This window comes from Temnothorax curvispinosus, unplaced genomic scaffold (assembly GCF_003070985.1).
Source record: "Temnothorax curvispinosus isolate PA1 unplaced genomic scaffold, ASM307098v1 QBEX01001173.1, whole genome shotgun sequence".
In the NCBI taxonomy this organism is placed as follows: Eukaryota; Metazoa; Arthropoda; class Insecta; order Hymenoptera; family Formicidae; genus Temnothorax; species Temnothorax curvispinosus.
Genome location: NW_020210953.1, coordinates 297,574 through 321,377, shown reverse-complemented (window position 1 = coordinate 321,377; position 23,804 = coordinate 297,574). Strand labels below are relative to the sequence as shown.

At 35.3% G+C, this 23,804-nt stretch overlaps 2 long non-coding RNA genes and 2 pseudogenes across 2 annotated transcripts; 1 reads left to right on the top strand and 3 right to left on the bottom strand.

Annotated features, from left to right (window-relative positions):
* Window positions 1–397: 397 nt before the first annotated feature.
* On the bottom strand, window positions 398–518 carry LOC112461122 (annotated as a pseudogene).
* A 2,346-nt stretch (window positions 519–2,864) lies between these two features.
* On the top strand, window positions 2,865–2,985 carry LOC112461125 (annotated as a pseudogene).
* Window positions 2,986–9,243: 6,258 nt separating this feature from the next.
* LOC112461041 lies at window positions 9,244–10,013 on the bottom strand. Its single transcript, XR_003041508.1, has 2 exons — window positions 9,765–10,013; window positions 9,244–9,350 (listed from the first exon to the last, which is right to left on the bottom strand). It is a non-coding gene; the product is annotated as an uncharacterized LOC112461041 (long non-coding RNA).
* A 9,043-nt stretch (window positions 10,014–19,056) lies between these two features.
* On the bottom strand, window positions 19,057–22,363 carry LOC112461046. Its single transcript, XR_003041510.1, has 3 exons — window positions 22,253–22,363; window positions 20,661–20,942; window positions 19,057–20,097 (listed from the first exon to the last, which is right to left on the bottom strand). It is a non-coding gene; the product is annotated as an uncharacterized LOC112461046 (long non-coding RNA).
* Window positions 22,364–23,804: the final 1,441 nt, after the last annotated feature.

Here is a 23,804-nt window from a genome sequence, read left to right as displayed (position 1 = left end):
TTTTAGGTCTTTAAAATAACATGGATTTTTTTTACAACAATTAATATTTGTTTGCTGAAGAAAAAAATATATAAATATTACATGAATAGACAATTTCTAACAACAATGTGAAATAAATAAATTTAAGACCATTTAAAATATTTTTTTTTTTTAAATGCCAACGGTACACGGTCTTGTGGATCGTCCATACCTACCTCTCTCTGATAGGATAAGAGTGATTTGGCAGCACATGGAAGTTCAACACAGTATTAGGTAGGTGATTATAATGTTTTAGTTTTTTTTTTATCAGTATATATATTATACACATATAATCATTTAAATTAATTTTATATAATAGACAATGTACTACAACGATATAAAATAAGTAAATTTAAGACCACATAAATAAAAAAAAAGATGCCAACAGTACGCGGTGTTCCCAAACGGTCACCCATTTAAGTACTAACCACGCTCAACGTTGCTTGACTTAAGTGATCGGACGAGAACTTGTAGAGTACCAACGTGATTTGACCGTTGACGAAAGTGTCTTTCTCAGAAAGAGGTGACATACTTCTTCATCAATTTTTATATTACATTTTATTATATATTTTTTTAAATATATACATATTAATTTATTATTAATATTGATAAATATATATTATTATATTTATGTAATTAACTAACTATAAAATAATATCTATATTATAATACAATCATATGTATTATATTATGCTATTATTTTAATTAATTTTATACATTATAATAGATAATGTATAACTGCGATATAAAATGAAAAATTTTTAGGCACAAAATAAATAAATTAAAAAAAAAATAAGTACTAACCGCGCTCAACGTTGCTTGACGTATGTACTTAAATGATCGGACGAGAATTTTTTTTTTAACGAGAATAATTTATTATTTCTTATAAATATAATAAATATAATAATAAAGTTATCATAATATTTGTAGAGGACTTTGTATGTTTAACGTAGTTTGACTGTTGAGAAATGTCATTTGTAAAAAGAAGACATATATAATTCTTTACTAAATTTTCATTCCATAATCTATTGATCTATTATACTACGTTTACGCGTTAATTCTGTAGTAACTTTACTATATATCACTCGTTTACGCGGAATAAATTATCGTAAGTTACAAAATCCTGTTTACCCGAAGAAAAATCTCGTTTACGCGAAGGAATTATCATAGGTTACTACAGAAGTAACGCTCGCGTAGTATATGAAAACTACTATATTTGTCTCAAAGTCTATTTGCATCTTTGAAACTCAATTTTGTGAAGAAGCCGATATTTATGTATCATCTCTTGTATATATTCTAATATAGCATTATCTCGTATTGCAAATATCGGTTATTCGATACTTTTGGTAAGGCAGTGTGTTCCAAACACCGGCCTCGCCGTTAAATGTGCGCCTGAAATATTTAACACAGGTTCTTTGTGCGCTCTGTATTATGTGCATTCAACATCCCGCTCCGGTCCGCTTTCGTATACGAGTTTGCGAATTTAATTAAACGTCAGTCACGTATAAGCAGGCGAAACCGGTACGTCAGCACTTTTTTTTTCTACAGAGAAAGATACGACTCTACTTTTTCTCATCCACGTGATGCGGATACCATATTGCGCCCTATTGAGCTTACTCGCGACAGAGAGGAGAGGCATTTAAAAAACGGCAAGGCAGTGGCGGTGGTCGTCGTTGCTTGTTGGCCTTTGACCCGACGTGTGTGGCCAGCTAGAACCGTTGCTCGTCGCAAACGTCGCAGATCCCATGCCCGTCTGTTGGTGGCAATTTCAGCTCTGTTTTGAATTTAGATGGAATTTAGGCAAGCTGTTACGAACCGTCTGGTCATTTTCTCCATTACACTATCATTCGCGTGCACGCCGCATGACTGCTTGTGCGTGATATACAATATGTGTGTGTGTGTGTGTGTGTATAGATATTATTTTTTATAGATTATAGAATGAAAATTTAGTGAAGAAATGTGTCATTTCTTTGCAAGGAAGAGATATTCGTCAACGGTCAAATCACGTTGAACATATGTATGTATATCCAAACATTTTTAAGGAACAAAACTACATACGATTTAGCTCAGTATATCCAGATTCGACAATTTTATAATCAAACTTATCAGAAACTATTTTGCTGAGGCTTCCCAAATTTCAAAAAATAGTCTGATATTTTCAATTCCATACGCGGATGAAAGATATATCGAAAATACTTTAAAATCAAGATTTATACCTCCCGAGGCACTTCTAATGGATAATAGATATGAATATACATATATACAAGATAAAAACAATGTTTCTATAATAGATATATTACGTTCCTAAACGTAAATTTCAACAAAATATTACTAACCAACCTAACTCATATAGTAAAGATAAATCATTAGATTTAACATATAAGCTGGACACACCAAAAAGAGATTATTGTGAAATCCCGACGGCTTCTTTCTCATAGTAGTACTGTATGATATAACTAGCAATTAATAATTTGTTAGATTTACCAGATGCGAGTAAATTTATTTTTTGTTTTTTTTTTTATATTAATCATTTATAGCTTATACTTTTATAGAATAATTTAAAATACTAAAGCTAAATATTAGTACTTAAATGGATGATCATTTGAAAACATCGTGCACTATTGGCATTTTTTTAATTTATTAATTTTATGTAGTCATAAATTTATTTATTTTATATTGTTATTATACATTTTTTATTATATAAAATTAATTAATATCTATTTATTAATATTAATAACAAATTGATGCATATATATATATATATATATATATTAAAAAATATATAATAAATGTAATATAAATATTGATAAAGAAGTATGTCACCTCTTTATAAGAAGGACACTTTCGTCAACGGTCAAATCACGTTGGTACGCTACAAGTTCTCGTCCGATCACTTAAGTCAAGCAACGTTGAGCGTGGTTAGTACTTAAATGGGTGACCGTTTGGGAACACCGCGTACTGTTGGCATCTTTTTTTTTAAATTTATTTATTTTATGTAGTCTTGAATTTATTTATTTTATATGATCTTAAAAAGTTATTTATTTTATATTGTTATACATTGTTTGTAATATAAAATTAATCAAAATAATAATGTATATAATAATACATATATAATTGCATATATTATTATTTTAATTAATTTTATTAATATATTAATATCTATTTTTTCTTGTTCATAATGATAATAAATTGATATGTATAAATATTAAAAGTACTCTCTAACTATTCTCTGACTATTCACTGATTCAGATTTAGAGGGTAAGAAATATATTAATGGTAAAATGTTAATACATAATTCACAAATGCGTATATAAAGTCAATATTTAAGAGCAAGTCATTGACTCTTTTCAAATGCATATACATATATGTATTTCTACAGATCCATAAATGATAGTTATACTTATCCAAATTTTCGTTTTTATCTTGTCTCAAGTGAATTAGTGTTACCGAGAATGAAGAATCAGTATCAAACTTCGTTCTATTTGAATTGATAATGTGACGGCCCGGAAATGAATATCTCGTAAACGGAAATGAATCTCGTTATTTAATTTTCATTAAATTACTATATATAATTCTATTGTATTTTTTTAACATTACTTTTTTCTCTTTCCTCAAAGAAGATACTACTTTTATCGCTTCGTATAAATATCGTACGATGAATTTAATACATTTCGCGTATTTACGCTGTACGCGATTTGTTGTTTTGCCTGAATGAGCTTTCGCTTTTGGAGAGAAGTCCCATTCGAAAAGATGTGGGGAACGGCGACGGTAGAAGGGAATAAATTGCTACCGCGTGTCTGATCGTATATAAAGCTTACCTTCTTGAATGGTTACTACTCGTGATTCGGCCCGATATTTCGTGGCGTGCCATACGGGAAATGAGAAGAATGAAGAAGAGAGGGCGAACTCGTGCGTCATCGTTATTTTCTCTTTTCGTTCTCGCGTATGGCGATCAATTGCGGATGAAGTGGCAGAAATTCGCGCGTGGCGGGGTTAAACTAGAACGATTTAGAGACACATTGATCCCTTTAATTCGAGATATAGCTCTCCTGCAATTGTCAAAATAAAATTAATAAAACGATTAACGCGGCATATTAAAAAAAAAATTTAGGAGCAAAGGGAGAAAATCATTAGATAATAAAAAAAAGAAACATCAACACCACATTAATTTTTCATGTAAAAATTCTAGGTCGCATTGCATGAAGATGCTATAATAACGAACTTGTTTTTTGTCACTGCTATTTATTTTTTACTCCATCACATTTTGCACTTTTTTCTACCGGGATATTTTCTTTGAGGAACATATTGCTTAGTGTGTATTGCTATCACTGTGGAACACCGCTTATCATGCCATCCTCCTCTTCTTTAAGGTAAGGCTAAGTGATGTACACGTTGCGGTATCCGTAGCTTCAGGCGGAAACTCAAATACAGATGCTATACATTTATACAAGATCGATATAGTTGTGCATACTACGACGCACGTACGTACGGGAGCAATTCGAAGAACACGCCGTCCTGTGCATCCGGAAACGATGAACAGTATCATTTTCTCGTTACGACGATTGAGAGCGCGGAAGTTTCTCCAAAGTGAGGTCTAAGCAAGATGGAACGCGTCTGTCTTCTTCGGCGATAACATCGAAATGGTCGCGATTGCGAATCGCGTTGTTATAAATGATCACGGTAATATGTAATTTGTTACGAGTTGGTTAGTTTTAATGAAAGTATTTATCTCCCTATCTTTTCACCATTAAGAAGGATAATAAAATCATTCAATAATTAAATTTATAATTTTTGTCCACAATGCATATTTTTAATTAATTTTTAATGTAATATTTATATATTTCTGACTATTATATAACAAATAGATAGTAATTTGTTTAAATAGCAGTTTTGTGTAAAATTTTACAATGATTATAAAACATATTTATTTTTGCTTTTTATTAGGAAACTAAACACTTACTGTATTCTGCTGATAATTCAACGTCTGTTAGAACACAAAAATAATATTTGTCTTGTAAACTATGGAGTCGTGTGGAACATAAGAGAATTTAATAATTTTTATTGTTTGTATTTAGAAAAATAGTTTCCTTTGACGTTTCCTTATGTAACCTTTTTTCTTTCTGCACCGAGGAATATTACAGACTCCGAGAGAAAATACGCGTGTGCGCATCCTTTGAGACTTAAAAATTACCTTCCATGTGTATTTTTGCGTTATTCTCTTTATTTTATCACATGCACACACAGGATTGTATAAGATTGGTATTGTATATTCTTAACTCTTTTTATCGCGCTACCGCGGGATTGGAACAACGCTTGTTCAAATGGGATTGGACAAGCAAGAAGGTTGTCGCTCGGAACGAATGTTCCGTTTGAAGCAAATGATGTTCCAGGAAACGGATGGCAGTCACGATAACCTCTAGCTGGAAATTTATTATTATCGCGAAAAAATCGCGGCTGGGCAATAATACGCGTACGGCTTTTCGATAGCGCTAGGCACTTAACGGCGTCGCTCTCTAGATTGATATCGAGTAATTATCGTTCACGTGATGAAGCACCGTTTCCCGGAATCCCCCCCATGCCTTCTTCTCCCTTTGGAAATAATACAGCGTGGGCGTAAAATACGGGATATCCCGCTCCCAACATTACAAATCGCTCCGCCGCGCCGCCGCCAACTTTCCGATGATTTATGCAACCGCGCGATGACTGATGATCCTCTTTATCAGATAAATGTACTACCGTCCCGCGACGATCAAGTCCTCACATATTTGCTGCAACTTCCATATTTTACGGGCGCTCATTTATTCTTAGAGCTTAAACTGCGACGACGCGCGAGTTCCTTCTTCTCAAAATGTTTCTGACGCAGCGACAATGCGCAGCGTCAATAACATATTATACTTCTCGGTGGTATTGTGCTTAAAGCTTAAAGCGTATTGATCTTTCAAAAAATGTTTGGCATCGTGTCTTTCCTACAGGGTGACAATCAGGGAGAAATTGTTGAAACTACATACAATATTATTTTATCCACTCATTACGTGTAGAATAACAATTATTTTATTTCAACGACTTTTCGTGACTGTCACTATGTAGGTGAAAATGAAAAAATTCTGCTGTAAATGTTTAATTTCCCAAAGCGCGCAATACTTATCATCTATTAAAATTTAAAAATAATATCATATAATCCCTCGAAATAGTAATATTCTCCTACGGTTAAGTTGCGGCGCGAAGCTTAAAGAAATCGCGCTGCACGCTCTTAAAGCTGATAGTCCGCGTTGTCTGTAATGAGAGGCTATCTGCAGTAATGCCAAAGTGATCCGTGTAACTGCAATTGCAAAGTGTTACGACCTCCGCCTCGTTACGTGCGCAATGCGGGCGCACAGCTCGCGCAACCGCGCAATATTACATAATTATCACGCGGGAGGTTTTGGCTCGCGTTCCAACTGCGGATACACGGCAAGGGGATTACCGCGCCATAACACTTTATCCATTAATGAAGTGGCCGATCGATCCGCGCTATCTCCGCGACTCGTACATCCTGCGGCGTACGATATCTCTCAAATATCCCCCCCCCTCGTGTATCCCCGCGTTTTTTCCTCTTTACCCGCAACCATAACTCAATGCCGTGACACATCAAATCCTGCTTTAACGCTCCCGTATGTTTCATTGTACACGCTTCCCCGATCTCTATAATGGCGATTTTGTGTTTATATTTTATTGTATTAATTTATTTTGTTACATATTTTTGTTATATTTCTTCGCAAAATATGACAAAAATTCGAAAACGGTCAAAATGCTCCGAATAAAAATACGATGCACCTGTTGTATAAAAAAAATTCTGCGTTCCACAAATACTAAAAACTATAAAAAAATGAAATGTAGTATAGAACGCACAGAGTATGCTTATTAAAAAGCACACTGAACATTATTAATAATTTATAGCTTTGAATAACCATAAAATGTACGGCAATGTCGCTGTTCATAAACCTTTTAATAATCTATTCAGAATATTATTATATATTATTATTACAATTCATTAAATAAGACAATAGTTATTCTGTTCTCTAAAATTCCAAAAAGCTTCTAAGACTGAATTGCAAAATATTGTTGAAGTGTTGCCTTAAATGCTTCCTTCTTTCTCGATTCTGTAGCATTAAACTCGTGATCATGTGATTTTCGGAAAATTACTACGCTACTATTTCTATTGTTTGTCGGTCAAACTTCAATTTCGGCAGCGACTCTGAGTGCTTTATACATAGGTATATATATATATCATATGTCATAAGTGACATTTACCATTTTCAATTTGAAATTGCCGTTCGACGTCGAGGGAGGAAAAATAGCCGCCCATCACACCGCGACCGTCGAAAATTCTCGAGCTCGGGTTCGAAGAGGATAACTGATTGGGAGAGGTGAAAATAGTTCGCAAACGCAATTAAATCGCGCTATTTCACTCCCACAGCTCGTCCCCGTCTCCAGCCACTTTTGCGGTCGAAATTTAAATCAATCCCGTCATCTCGTTCTCTCTTCATCCCTCTGTTTAGCGGCCTATCTCTGTGTCTAACTCACCCTCTCGGAGGGATTCCCGGGATGCGCGTAGTGGGATTCATTTGCTATCGCGCGGTTAACTTTCAACAATGTTGCCATTGTACATATTGTTCCGCATCCGCGACTCGCCGACGATGGGGTGATGCGCGACATACAAAGCGATGCGTATCCTGTGGCGGATAAAGCGAACATGCCTTCGGGGATGTTATCTCTGTTACGTTACTCGAGTACACGCGTTTGTGTGTACTCGAGAACGCCGCGGCGCGGCACTTCGCTTTATATAAACGCGCGCGCGACACGCATGGCGACATTCGACATCCGCTTTTCGACGCGATTTGTACAGCGGTCACGGGATACGTCGGAATGTCATATCGCGCCGTCACCAATAGCGACGTTAATGGCTTTAATCCTTTCCCTGTTACAAATCCGCGCACCATATGTCAACTGAAATCTGCTATATATGATGTCAAATGTTTATTAAAAAGAAAGAATAGTATATTGTGCACCAAGGGGAGAAAGTAGCGTTTTTCAGACGAGAGTGAAGTTTGCCAATCACACGAGTCTGAAATAAAGCTTTCGACCTGAGGTGCACACGATATTTTTCACACCTTTACGGAAATGTCGACTTTCATGCTTAGAGAGGGGCGAGAGTGGCCAATTTCACACCAGGGCTTACTTTCCTCTTTATTAGGGAAGAAAATTGATACTTTCCACCCGGTATAGCGGGAAAAATTTAAACTTCTTTAAAATCAAAAACAACACAGAGAATTTTTTATTATATTTTATCCTTAAATTCACTACAAACTTGGGACAACTTGGCAACCAAGGAATTTTCAAAATATACAAAAGACATTTTACAAACAACGTGATAAAAATTACCAAGCAGATTGGTAAATTTTGAAAAATTATTGAAACTTTCTAGATATATTTTAGTAAAATTAATCAAACATATTTTATATTTTAATGTAATAGATATTAATATTTTTTATTATGGTAGATATTAATCAGAATAGCTCGCATAAAATTCTTGGTGGTACATGTTGTCCCACAACCACCATGATTTCAGGGTAAATTTTAAGAGAAAAATCTCTCCGTGTGAATGTATAAATTTTTATCAAAATGACAGTAAATAAAAGGGTTGTACTACCTGACTTGAGTGCCAAAATGCAACGCGATACAGAATTAGAAAAAATAATTGAAAAAGTGAAAGTGAGCCAAAAATGACGGGTCAGTGGAGGGTACATCCGCGCGATGCGCGAGAAAAATAAATATATATCTCTATATATACATAAATTTAAGAGAGAAAAATATAGCTTAAAGTGGAGAAAAAATTAATTGTCTGTGAAGAAAAAGTAAGAACAAAGAGGGTTTAAGGGAAGGGATCTAGACTAAAAAAAACCTAGTACAATATTTTATATAAAAAGATAAATTTCTAAAGATGTGAAGTATCAATGTCAAGATATTACGTCAAATTACGTAATATTATTTTCAGATCTCACTTTAACAATCCTGAGTAAAACTTAATAACTTCTTCTCTAAAATTTTAAGGGTAAAAAAGCACTTGAGATAAGATAGAGATAAGATTTAAAGATGACCATATGTATATAGATATCGGAAAAACGTGTCAATGATTCTCTTTATATGCGCATAATGAAATTACGAGTCTAAAATCAAAACTCAATAATATTTGCATGATAGTTTATTTTTGTCTGTTAATTTATTCTTTGCTTATATGATTCTCTCCACTGTTTCTCAAATATGTACTGCAATTGTATTACTGTCAGATTTTCCTGCAAACCAAAAATTGATGTTAATATAATTTGTTGTTGTCATATTATAATATTAAAATTTTTATTTTTTGTAATTTAATATTTAATTTATTATAGAAATTAATGTAACATTTAAATGTTTTATAGAAACAACCTTTGTATATGTCTATATGTGTATATTAGACAAACATACGTACTAGTTCTAGTACTAGATAATTTGACAAATTCGAGAATTACATATTTAAGTTTATTACTAAATGTATAATATTACATTTCTCAAAATTATCAAAATTAATACGTTAATTATATGAGGCACAGTCAAACCAATTAAAATAACGATCAGTTGTATCATTAAAAGATAAAAATAAGAAAAAAATTATAGTTAAAAAATGTATAACAAAGTAGTTCTCAAAATATATGTTAAACAAATTATACCTGTTTTTAGATTCAGAATTTCTTGCGGCAGTTTTCACCAACTTGTACATGATCAGCAGGACATTGAATCGGAACATCTATGACGCTTGATTCAGTGATCGTGATGAAAGTTGATATTAGTAAAAAAGTGATCATTAAATATAAAGAAAATATGTTTGTACGACTTTTTTCCATGTTTTTGAAAAGTTACTTTCTGGAAATTAAACCAAGAATCAAATTTGAAATATGTTGCAGAAAATGATCGTGGTTATAAAATAATTTTTAACTTGTGACATTTTGCGTGAAAATTTTCTTTTATATTGCTAAAGTCATAAATATATAATTTTAGTGAAGGATAAATATGTATGATAAAGAACATCACGATTGCACATAAATATAAAACTGTAATATAATATTAAAACATTTGTAACGTAATTTTTATTATGTACATATATATATAATATAGATACATATATACATACATATACATATATAATAATCCTTTATAAGAAACGTGTTGTTATAAAATATATATATTTTTTTCAACATTTATTTTAATGAAAATAACTATTTTTTTCATATAAAAAAAATTTAAATAAATCTTTAAATATTATCATTTTGTAAATCGTCTAAATTTTTATATTGTTTTATTAATCCTGAATTACTCAATAATTTCTTTAATTCTCAAGGAAATGAGGAAGAAAGTGATAAAAAACTTGTCTTTTTTACAACCAATTGATAAATCTATAATATAAAAAATTATGTAATTTATTTAATGCATATATAAACAATTATTTTATATAGATGCATGATAAAAATTTTATTATTATTAAAAATAAAAATATATTATATGCAAAGTCGTACATAATGCAGAAAACATAGTTAAAAGAAGCAAATAAAAATCAATCGTCACATTGCGTGATCTATCTCTTCACAAACGTTTTGAATGAATAATAACGCCTCTAATTGTTCTAAAATAGAATCGTGCATTTTATTTGATAAATTAATTAAAAAGCCATTGTAGTTATACATTTACGCTTTGTAATAAATTTCTATCATGTCACGCTATCATGTCCGCCCTACGGCGAAAAGTATCAATTTTCTTCTTAGGGAGGAAAGTAAGTCCTGGCGTGAAATTGGCCGCACTTTCGCCCCTCTCTACAGGCATGGAAAGTCGAACTTCCCGTGGAAGTGTTGTGAACAAATATTTTTGATTGTCTTCTAGTAAACTATGGATTTTTTTTTAAAGAATCGCTCTGCACTAATAGAGAGGAAATTGTCTTGCTTTTTATTAATACAAGTAAATATCTTCAAGGCCTTAAGTGTTGCAACCTTTCTGTGAACGACTGTACATAAATAACGCCTATTTATTTGTTTTATTACATCATCAAAAAGAATGTAGAAATTTATTAAAAAATTATTATTTATCATTTATTAAAAATTTATTAATACAGGGTTTAGATGATTACTCTGCCGAGGCCACATTATATTTACTTCGTCCATTCCTTATACACTTTACTGATTTCCCTCGTTGTGAAAGGAATCGCCTTGAGTCGGATGTTCGCTAGAACATCCAACGCTAGCGATTGGATCGGACCCCTTCTTCGAAACTTACTTGGCTACTCGGGTTTAGAGATCAGAAGTTGAGCGGAGTGAAGGAAGAAGGTGAGGAAATTACGTGTCAGCTTGCTGTCAAAGATTCTGCTCACGCGAACGAAGCGTAAGATCCTTGGCACCGCGTGTACACGACTTTCTGATTCATCTACGTCGTTATTAGCCGCGGCTCTCTGTCTCTCTGCGACGCGACACCCCGCTACATTACTCCCGCCAGCGAAGTATTATTAAAATGTCGATAAATCGACGCTTTAATTAGCATCAATGCAATTGATGAATCCTGAATGACAGGGACGTTTATTAGTCACGTATGAAATAGAGAGCCAAGAGATTGAATTTCGTATTCCAGACAAGTGTTCAATTTTTCCCTCATACAATATTTGAATATAGGTTTAAAGGTGCCCTTTTTCACGTTGATGCTCGACGCTCATTTTCAGCAAGCACAAAAATCTTCTGAAATAATATCTTTTATTTATATACATATATATATCCATAAAATATTATTACTTGAAAATATTACTTGAAAATAATTAATATTTTACGTATTTCGAAGTCTATGTTTGATTGTACTGGGACGATTAACGACGATTCAGCGACGACGCTGAATATTAAACAAATTCAACTTCATTTCTTTGACGCTAGCGTTAAAGCGAAACCATCACGTTCACCTTGTTGAACGCTCATTTTCAGCGTCTCATGAATTGGCACCTTAATATTTTCGAGCTTCAAGTATAATACATTTGCATGTTGGCTATGTATACTCAATAAATGCTGAAATAACTATCTTATTATTTCATTCAGCTAGGATATTACAACCAAAAAAAATTTTTGGTAATAAATGCAAGAATTATATAAAAAGGTTGAAATACTAAAAATTAGAGAACTTAAAACTCTATCTTCTCCGATTCTTTGTTTCTTATTAACACGTTACTGAACGCAGAGAAAATTACGTTACATTTGTGCGGCGTGTCGCGAATGGAAATACGAACCGTTTCGGTCGATCGGCGCGTCGCTTTGTCCGGAATTTTAATATCCTAATTTCCCATTATGTCGCTTTACGGGGAGCGCGGTGTCACAGACCGTTGTCGTGCATGAATTTCGCGCTGGGCACGAACAGTGTAATTGGACCGTGCACTTCCGGACGCATGCCCGACAGAATACAACCGGTCAATCGCTCTGGCATGTTGTAGTTGCGTAAGCCGCCCTCCGAGACAATGCAAAGCTCACGTGCGTCGATATGCATATATTTACCTATTTCCACACCCTCTTCATGCCCACCTCGCGAACGCACGTTGGTCACGTGCATAAGTGCATCCACAGTAATCATTTCGTTATTCTCGTAGAAACATTTTGCAGTGATTCGGCTTTTCCTTTTTCGGGATTGTCTCTTTTTGACGGACGAATAATCTGTTACTGCGAAAGATAAACGAGGTTTTTGCTTCCACTTGCGTCTTATTGATTGTTGCAAGTTTTATCTGTGGAATTTGAAGCGATAATATTACATTGGATGCAATGGAAGGGTGGAGCAATAGGTGCAAGTAAATACGTAATAATAATTTAATAATAAAGAAGGTTGAATGTTGAAATATTGAATTGCTGGAATGGTGCATTCCAGTGAATAAATGGAAATCATATAAATTGTTGATTTGTGTATTTTTTTTCTCTCCGGAAAGATTCAAAATCACCTTTTTCTCAAGTTTCCGTTTTTATCTCGTGCATTTCTGTTCTCTTTCATAATAGAACGAGATATTTTGTTTGCAGTTGCGTTGGTATATAGCTAAGTAATCGTCCTTGCAATTCTTAAGGTTTGCTTCTGAAAATAATGCAGAAATCAATTGACAGATGGAAGAAACTCAATTGTAGGTATCGATGAAAAATGCAATCGCGGTCGCCGTGGCGCGGTATAAATATTTTCGCCGATCATCTATTCGTAATAGGGCAGAATCGCGAAAAACGGTAGCGCAAAAAGCTGCATAGCCGATTCCGTAGAATGCAACGACATTGAATCGAATCCTCTCTCATAGAGAGAATCCCTAAAAAAAAAAAACGTCAAAAATATTACGCGCGATATAGAAAAAAAAAATCCCCGTCGCAGGGGGATCGACGCGGGCTCTCGTCGATATTTACGCAGGTGCATCAAAGCCATGTGCATGCATATTTAATTCCGCCGGTTCGACGTAGGCACTTTGCGGACGCGTAACCGTGTCGGCGTGCAGACATGGACGAGTATTTCTGTCAATTTGCGCCCGCCCGCTCCGCTTCGCGTGCGTCATCGCGCTGCCAGCTATATAGTCGGTTTATATCGTAGAATCAACGGGTGTGCAGATAGATACGCGTGTAATCACTCCGCCGCTCGAGTATTAGCCAGCTGCGCGAGATAATTCGGCTGCCCATACAATCATCCTTCCGGAGTCGACCCCGAGCTGGTATCGGTTTACCATGCTTCAACGTGTTCTCCGGCCGGAAGAAACACGTCGCCCCGATAATCCTGTTTGTATCCTGTACGATGTAGATCAGGGCGAAAAGGACTGACAAAAGATCAAACTGCGGTATGGCTCATGCAGTCTGTTCTCGAAACGCAGATTTGTCTTTTTAATTCACGGTGGCTCGATAAACTTATTTGAGTTCTAAAATCTTTTTTTTTCTAATTTTTTTCTAATTTATAATTTTTTTGGGGATTCTTTCTATGAAAGAGGATTTGATTCAATGTCGCATTCTACGAAATCGGCTATGCGCAGCTTTTTGTGCTACTGTTTTTCGCGATTCTGCCCTATTACGAATAGATGATCGGCGAAAATATTTATAGATATAGATAGAAATTTTGTAGCTATATTTGTATATTAATTTATATGGTATGAACTCAATATAATTTTCTAAAACTCGTATCGTATTTCAGTTTTCCATACTTGGTGTAATTTTCTGATTTCAATTATTTAAAGCTTAAACATTATTTTAATTTTATTTTTTTATAAAAAACATTTTGTACAAAATTATGAAATTATGAAATTAACTTATTTTTTTTATATTTACTTCAGTATTCTTTCTCCAAAAATCGGTTATATATTCATGTGGCAATGTAATCATTTTATATGATGTAATCAGCATAAATGAAAATAGTTTTGTACAGTTTATTAACGGATCACTCACCTATGGAAACGTATTTTCTTTCGTACGACGCTGATATTTTTCCAACAAATGTGCTTCTCTACTTTCAGCCTTTGTCTCTTTAAACTCCGGGCCAGGCGGGAGAGCCGTTCAAAAACTAATTGTCGCGTTTCCCCGGATGGGAGAAAAAGAAGTCCGCGAGATCGAACGGACGGGCTCGTCCTGGCTAGGTTTGGTCGACGGAGACCCGTCACTGTGAATAAAAAAAAATCGACATCCGGCTGCACGCATGGCAGCTTAATTACTGGTCCCCATGCCGGAGTGCGAAATTGTCAATTACTAGCAAGACACGCGGACGGGAATCGCTGGGTCGCAAATTAACGCGAACATGCACCGTGCGCTCGCGTATTTTGACACATATATTGTTCGCGATTTTCTTCTTGAGAAATATCCGTGAAAAATCAATTAAATACGAATGCCGGGGAAATTTTTACTGAAGTAAATTTCAACGATTTGAAGACTGGTATTTTTCATGAAAAGTAAATCTTACTTATTTTTAGTAAAGTACCAATCTTTAAATCAATTTTCTTCGGAACAGAATCATTATCACTAAATTATTGTAGTATATTAAAGCGAATGCGAAAAATAATTGTTGGAATTCTTTTGTAAGCGACTAAATGTATCGCCAGATACTTAATGTTTAAGCTTTGAGCTTAACAAAATGAATCTTATTACTTGTACGATAAATGACGGGTCTTTCATAAGAAAATACATGAAATGCTTGGATGTTTATGGCAAAATATATTGTCCTGCGCGTCGTCCTTACTGATGTCTTTTCCAGCCACAAACAATCAGAAGAGAATTCATCGTGATGTACTTTACCTCGATCGTATAGTTAAGAATATAACATTGCAGTCTCATGAAATATTGAAACGCTAAAGTGTATATAAACATATATATGTATATCAGCGTTAATACTCGTCTGTACTGTCGAGATAAACTAAAACGTATTCTTTTATATTTATCCTTTGGATAATATAAGCCTAACCAGCATCTGTCTTAATGTTGAATTTTATTTTCGGATAAAATGGATAAATGGATAATTGGATTGAAAAAAGACTTTTATGATCTGTAATTGTATTGATCCTATCCTGAAAGTTATAGGAAAGCGATGGAATGAGCCGATAATAAGTCTCTATATTTAAAACGATGGAAAGCACGATTATTGTCAATTTTATATGCAGTAACGTTTTGAAATTACACAGAAAATGAGAGAGAGAGAGAGAGGGAAAAGAGGAGAGAACATAGGTATAAAAAAACCTCATCAAACCTATTTCGGTTTAGCAAACTGATAAATGTCATCCGATGAAAGTGTCATCTTCTAAGACATCTAAGAGGATAGAATATCCGACGCTGCTCTGATAACGCAGGGCGCGATCGTGTAAATATAGACTGATGTAATTTACGACGTCGGCTCGCATAATTTCGGTATAAAGTTCCATGGTGGCGTTTTACGCTTTATCGATTAGCGACATTGTCTAATGGGATAACATTGATTCTATATGGCAACGTCACGTAACTCAATATTGTATGTACGGGGGTATATATATCAATCGATATGAGATTAATAGATTCGCGTTTCTCAAATGGTTATACGTGACCACAGTATTACTATGGTCGTGAAGGATATATATTCTGGCATATCCACGAGCGTAATCAAATAGAACATAATAGCGGTGCTATCTCTAAACCTGAAATAATATCGTAATATGAGAATTTTGCGTCGCAAAGTGTAAGTGAATATTAAACGAATATACTAGTAATAATATTACGGTAAACAAAACCCTTAAGGCTATTAACGTAGCCAAATATATACAGGAAATTGCTGGAGGCCACCTGGATATTAATATGACGATACCGCGTGTATTCCTAGGACGATATCTGCTTTACGTATCTGCGATCATTGTACTCATTAACATAGAAATTAATGCTGGAGCTTATCCGCGATAACATTTTATATTACATTCATTACAGCTACTTTGTCTGAGTATTTCAGTTTGTATCGTATATAATCCGGAAGAAATGATAAACCGAGTAAATTAATAAAACGGACGTTTTAAGCCGTATTAATTAACATTTGATAATTGTCAACCTAATTACTCTCGCGCAATAAATATAAAATATAATCCTCGCAATTCATCGATCCGGAGGCCGTTCTTTAAAATGTAGGAACGAGATTCGTCATTTTTCGAAGCTTTTATGATGGAAATTACTCTCTTAAAATATTTTTCATATGAAACCGCCGACTGGCGTGGTAATGTTACTTAAAATTCTTGCAAAACTCCCATTTTCCGGATGATATATGCGGGTCATAAAACGATGAAAAAATTCGGACACCGGTGGGAATCGCGCTTTATAACGATTTTGTGTAAAAAAAAAGTTTAAGCCATACACAGCCGCGCCATTAGAAAAAAAGTAAATACGAGAGAGAGACACGGAATTAAATGTGGAAATTCGTCACTCGCGCTTTCGCCCCGGCATGGCAGTCGGTTTAGCGCCCCGCGACAGAGCTGTTTGAAGAGGGAGGAGCAGCTTTTTTTCTCTCCATTTTCTCCTTCCACGTAGTACTTATTCGATATCTACGAAACTTTTCGTCCCTGCAGCGAGTGAAGAAGTGCACTCACCGCCGTTCCATCGCTCATAACCACACGCCATTTTGCGCCGGTGGGAAAACCCCGCGGAAAACTTTGCCGGGTCCTTCATCTAGTTAGGAGTCGCGACCATCGCGCGCTCATCCTTTTGATTAAATTTATCGGGTGGCCGTCCAACTTTTCAATCGATTGTTACGTCGAACTTAATTAGCTCCAGGTGGTCGAGCGTCAAAGTGGGAAACAGGAATTAAATTGAGTGACCTAAAATGCGCTGTCGCATAGATCTTCTTTAAAATACAGTGTTGCGTGTGGCACATGTGTACCTCGTAAAGTAAATCTCTGAGAGAGCCGGAAACGTAGAAATATCTCGAATATACAATATTAGAAACATTTAATTTTTTAAATTAATTATTTTTTCTATGACAACAAATTAGCACACAAAATTGTTGATTAATCGTTTTGATTGAAATCCTCTTCACACTTCAAGCTTTCCTTCCAGTCATCAAGATTAATTTAAAATAATCGTCAATAGATTTTACAATACTATAAATTACATGGTATTGTCGATATTGATGTTATTTTTCGAAATACTATTGTCGTTGTAAAGTTTTATCTAATCTACGCGGTGCCAAGTGTTATTGGAAACATACATAGGCATGTCGTACGCCGTTTTCCTGCTACTTTCGGAGATATATAACATATGCTGACACGTGCGATAACAATGGCCTTACGTGTCTGGTATCATATGAAGAAAGAAATCCATCTACGCTGATGGACGAACTTATATTAGAAAAGTTTTTATGTCTTCTACCGGCCGAAAACGGTCTCGATCCTCTTTTTTAGACTGCGCAACTGCGATATATCGCAATCTGTGATCGTCAATAAATATCTGACACCAAAATAAGAAAAACAATGTTTGTCTCAACATCAATTGATTTATAATTAATTAAGGATTAAGACAACTTGGTGTTAAAGGTATGTACATGACTGTCTTTTGTTTACTCATATTTATCTATTTTTAATTAGAAAATATTACATATTACATGAAATCTACATTGTTTGTTTGTTTGTTTGTTCGTTTTATTTAGCAATTTCTTTTATCAATAATTTTTTTATTACATATCCACGAGAGAGAAACACGGAGTTTTTCCTCTGATTAGAAGAAAAATTTCGCTAAGATGAGGGATTGAAGTTTGCGAAATCATATTTGAAGTTAACCGCAACGGAATCCTCTTTCGCGACTCGTATAATCCCGCGAAGAGCGCGATCTCTCCGTCGAAGTAGCGGAAAAGCTGATTCGCGTGGTCATGAAGTTCGACATTATTACGCGGATATTAAATTTGCTGCGAATGTGTGTGATGCGGGAGATGCGCGAGCATAATTTTCATCCCCGAGGGAATCTGCAGTCGCCAACTTCTAACGAGTTAGCCCAAGTTTTATTCTTTTATTTCGCGATAATTAAAGTTCACGGAAACTTACGATACCATCTGCAACCTCTGTCAAGCCCGGGCGAAGAGATCCAGCCGCGGCTTACGCGAACGACAGGCGTAGCCGCGTTTTCCTCGTTACTACAACTTCGATGCATTTCGCGCTCGAGTTGATCGATAAAGGACGAAGATACGCGAAGCTCATATCTTATATATCGCCGAAGTCGCAGTCGATTTATCCGTGCGTGACAAAAAGATGATCTTCAACACGTTTATTTGATTTTTATTTGTTTCTCTTAAATCCTCGCCTCAAGATTTAGGATGGCTTCCAGTTTACAATACAATATACAATATACATATATGTTTTTAACTTTTAATACTCAATACTTATTATTTAATAATTTTTATATAATTCTGTAACTCTCTGTGTTGATATAATTAAATTATAAATTATAACTTATAAACTGTAACGCATAAATTACAAACTAGATATTTTCATCTCATTTTCATATTCACTGTAATATTCACTTCACTCTACCTATATCATATTCTGTTGCCATGCTTTAAACTTTTATTCTTTGCAACTTCTGATTAATTATACCTATTTTTATATCTGTCTTCTTACCTCGTACTTATAATATCCTACTTTACCGTTATTGCCCTTTCTCTTTCTTTTTTTTAATCTTTTTTATTACTTCTAAACCTTTCTCTTCTTCAGATCTTCAACGTATTTTAATAACAAGAGTGAACTGAGAAAAGTAACGTTTCCGTTTTGATAAAACACTAATGGAAATTCGTGTAATGAAACGAAAATGTGGAAAACGCGCAGGAGCTGAGAGCTCTACTTTACTCTTCAAAATATAATATACTCTTTTTCTACATTCTCTCTTGCGGTACAATTAACCGTGTGTTAAAATAATTTTTCGGATCTGTTACTGTGCGCGTATGAAAGCGCACACCTATGCGCAACAATTCAAAATGAGAAACAATAAAGAGGATTGGTTGAAGTAGCGTGCTGTTATCAAATTTTTTTATTGCGAAAAATATTTACACAATAGAATTTTATCGAGAAAACTGAGAGAGAAATGCGAGAAAAATTTTTCTGCTATGTGAATAGAATCCGAAATTTTGCAAGAATGCTGCGCAAAAATTTCATCTTTGGTATATAAGAGCTGTTGACAGTATTGCATTGCAGCTATAGTTACATAAATGATCAATAAAATATTTATGTGCAAACTGCTTTTTAATCATATTTTATCAAAAAGCGATGATATTATCTTTCGCTTCTTGCTCGCAGTAAGCGCTCGGTTTACAAACCGCTAAAATTGAAAAACGGTTTTAATGTTTGCCACGTTCGAGCGTTTTATTTTTTTCAATCAACAATACACAGCCGCGGGAATAGTTGTTGGGCATTGTGATTGATTGCGGGGCAATCAAAATCAATGAAACCGCTTCTTCTGAATAAGTAAGGAAGTGATCGGGCCAAGCTCGTTTCTTCATGTGGGCAGGGGAGAGACGTGGAAAGCCGATGGTCTTCCTTTCAATTACTGCCTTTACCTAGAAAGAAGTTCTCCTTGATTCACGTGACCAGAATAAGCCGATATGTCTGCGTCTTATCTATATAGTGGCATGACGTTAAGATAAAATAACTACTTGTTAAATGAATGTTAAATTGAAATCTGTATAACAATCTTCTTTTAATTATGTTCTTGATTGGGTTGGATTTAATATTTTACGCTTTTTCAAAACTCTCGTAATAACTAAATAAATATTAAATAAAAGTAATAAATTTAATAAAACCAAATAACTGGTAAATGATTAGACGTAATTTCGTGTTACCTTTGATGTTAAATTACAGTATATGATAAAGCAATTGTATATCATATCGTTAATTTATATTTTACTTTCGACATTAATCCACAAAAGTATAATCATATTCACACAGTGCACATAAAAATGGTAAGAATCGTTAAGAATGGATCACGCTGGTTATCGATATAGCAAACGTAACAAATTCTCGATAACATCGTGATGGCTATAAGAGGTCCACGCGCGAACGCGGCCACAAGAAACGAGGGAAATGGCGAAGGCCACAGAGACAGGAGCTTCCTTTCAATTACCGTAGTTAAAATGAGTCCTTCCCTAGCACGTGACTCGAATGCGACGGCGTTCCGGCGGCTTCAGTCTATATATTCCTGATGAAGGAGTGGCCCGGTAAATGGTCCACTCTTTTCCGTTCCTTGGAGTGATCGACGAGGGTTGAGAAAATCCATTTTGTCCCTTCCCGACGACGGAGGTACACCGGCTGATAAATCAAATGCTCCATAAGGAAACATGCCGTTACGTTGTCCGCGGAGGGCTCTCATTAACCGGCCTCACTTCTGAAGGTGATGTATTTGAGCCTTATAAATAAAATATTAGAATCCTGTATCGCAATAAACGAAGTTAACACTGAAATCAGAGATCGAAAGAAGAAAATTTTGATTCGTTAAACGACAGCGTTGATTTCGTTCGGTTTTCATTGTTCTACTTATGGACTGTTCAAATCTATATCGATTTTAGATGGTTACTTCCCCGATATCTAATTTAAATGTTGATTGATGTACATTTTATATATTCCTCTTAATAACGTTCATTTAACGAGTACGATTTCAGGTCAGGAAAATACTGTAAATTCAATTTTGAACCCAGAGTAATTTCATTCACTTCGTTTAGACCTGTTGACATAAAAATATTTTTACCCAACATTTTTACACAAATCATCTCAATGCTCAAATAATCATTGTCACAAATAGAAAAGCACAGTCTGGTCGTCGAGAACAAGATCGCCGCGGCAATTGACGCTATTTTGTGCGAGTTTTAATGAAGTACCACGCCGTGTTGCAGACCGTAATGAAATCTACCGCAGATTTCAGTATGCCGAGACTTTTTTAACCGTCCGTTACTGCCCTCGTTTAATTAACGTGCTGCAAAATATATATCGTACAATTTCTGTCCGCAGCTTTCGCGCGCTCCGAAACGAATAAACAGCGCCTTATCGCTGGTAATCCTTTGCGATAGCATAAGGTAAACTGACGCGGCGCATCCTTTTATCAGTATATAGGATTAGAATGCTAATCCGGACCGGAAAGCGGAGGCGAGCGAGGAACCGTGGAATCGCGTTTTGAGGCAAAAACAATTCCAGTCTGTAATAATAAGAGGCGCGAAAATACATGTAAGGTTGCAATTTGAGAAATGCTCGACAAGAAGCACGCGTGAGATCGTGCGAAGAAACGAGTGCGGCGCATGGCTGAGACGGGGAAACCCATGGAAAATTGCAGCAACTCGGGAAAATTGCATTCCTTTGCGCGTCGCGAGCTGCGGCCGAGACCGCGCCACGCGGCGGCATTTGAGTATTTCCCCCTTGTCGGAGAAATAATCCAGGATGCGAATGCCGCGTTTCCCGGTGTCGTTAGGCAAATTCGCGCGGTCATTTTGAATGCAGATTAAAGATGAGTGTCATAATAACTCCGTACGCGCGAGAGAGTCGTATCCGACGGAATGCTATCGCGCGAATGGCGGAAAGGGGTGTTAGGTGTTACGCATGTAACAGATCCCAAACGCGGAAGCACGGGAAAGCGAACTAGCCATTAAAAGCAGCGCGAAGCGCTTTCACACATTTCCCTGGCGTAATACAATTATTTCTAACAGCATAATTATGGATACCACTTACTCGTAGATGTTTGACCTCTGAATACAAACTCGTTGCCGTCGCACACGGACGCTACGAACTGTGGATGCATTATAAGTATAAAAACTTATGTGTCCACAGTTTTTGTATAGAAATGCGCTTTATACGCTCAGAAACATTTTCTTCAAAGCAACTAGCGATATACGTACGAATTTAATCAATTCAAACGACTTTATCGTCCGTTTACATTACATAAAATAAAAATACGACGGCGCGCGTCCTCGAATTCGTTCCATTATTGTACGCTTGACAATTCGATCAGCAGCAGGAATTTATTCAGCGCATCGGTTTTGCATATTTCAATTTCTTTTTTTTTTTTGCTGTCACACGACGATTCCCTGTACGTCACGGAGTGCTTTCTTTTCCTCCATTTTCATCTTCAATTTGCATAAGTGCACGACCCCGCGGTCGAGCCTTTCCCCGATGTCCCTTGTCCTTTCTCGTAGATAGCTGAAGTTTTGCTCATTATCTAAGTAACGGATAAGCGGCCTCGCGCACAGCAATTTACGATTGTCCGGCCGCGTGCGCGGTCGATTGTCCGCGAATTACGTACGCACGCTCGACGGCGGACCCTATACGTATACGCGTTTTACCGAGGGATTTCGTGATGTATAACGGCCCGGTCAAAGTTTGCGCCAAACACTCGTTAGACAAGAAGCGCGAGACGAGGGTGAAAGTTGTTCTCGGGTTTGGCGCGGTAACTTCGCGGCAGCGGCATTGTTGTCGCCGAATTTACCAACTAAAATTTGATTCACACTATCTGCACCGTTACATAAGGAAATAGGAACATCGGATCGAAATAACATACCGTTATGTCGTATTTATATTTATACGCGTCTAAACAATGATATATCGCATAAAGAACATATATGAGCTGTTGGGAATACTATATAGATGTGCGCAGCTGGAAATAAACTATCATTAATCTAAATATTAATGCATTTTAATTTTAAATATATAATTATGTTGTTCATAAATTTTAAAAATAAATTTATTTAGACCTTCTTGTATTTCTATCCTTCAGACGATTAAAGAGAAGAAAGCTATTAGGTTTAAAACCTTTTGTTAAAGCTTTGCTATTATTGCTAAATTATAGTTCTCACTACAAAAAATATTAGTTATTCTCATTTTACAATTAAATTTGCTACGGTAGTTAATCCTTTTTTTCAGTGGATATAAAATAAAAAATCCATGTACAAGACGTTACACGTTGAAAACATGAAGATTATAGACACAATACATTTATAGGATTCTAGACAGTTACTATTCTATATCAATATCAAACTTTGTTGCAATGACGATTGCTGAATCAAGTATTATGCAAATTCCGATTAGAGAATCTTCCCCCAATCAAGGATTAAATTTCAATGGGGAATGTACTAATCTTTAAATAATCTTTAAATAATAATAAATAATAATAATCCCTTTGCAATATATTTTTAAATGCTTATAAATCTACTCATCCACCAGATTCGGCTTTCACAAATTAGTCATTAAATTGCAAAATACAAATTTGTGTACAAATCTTTGTATA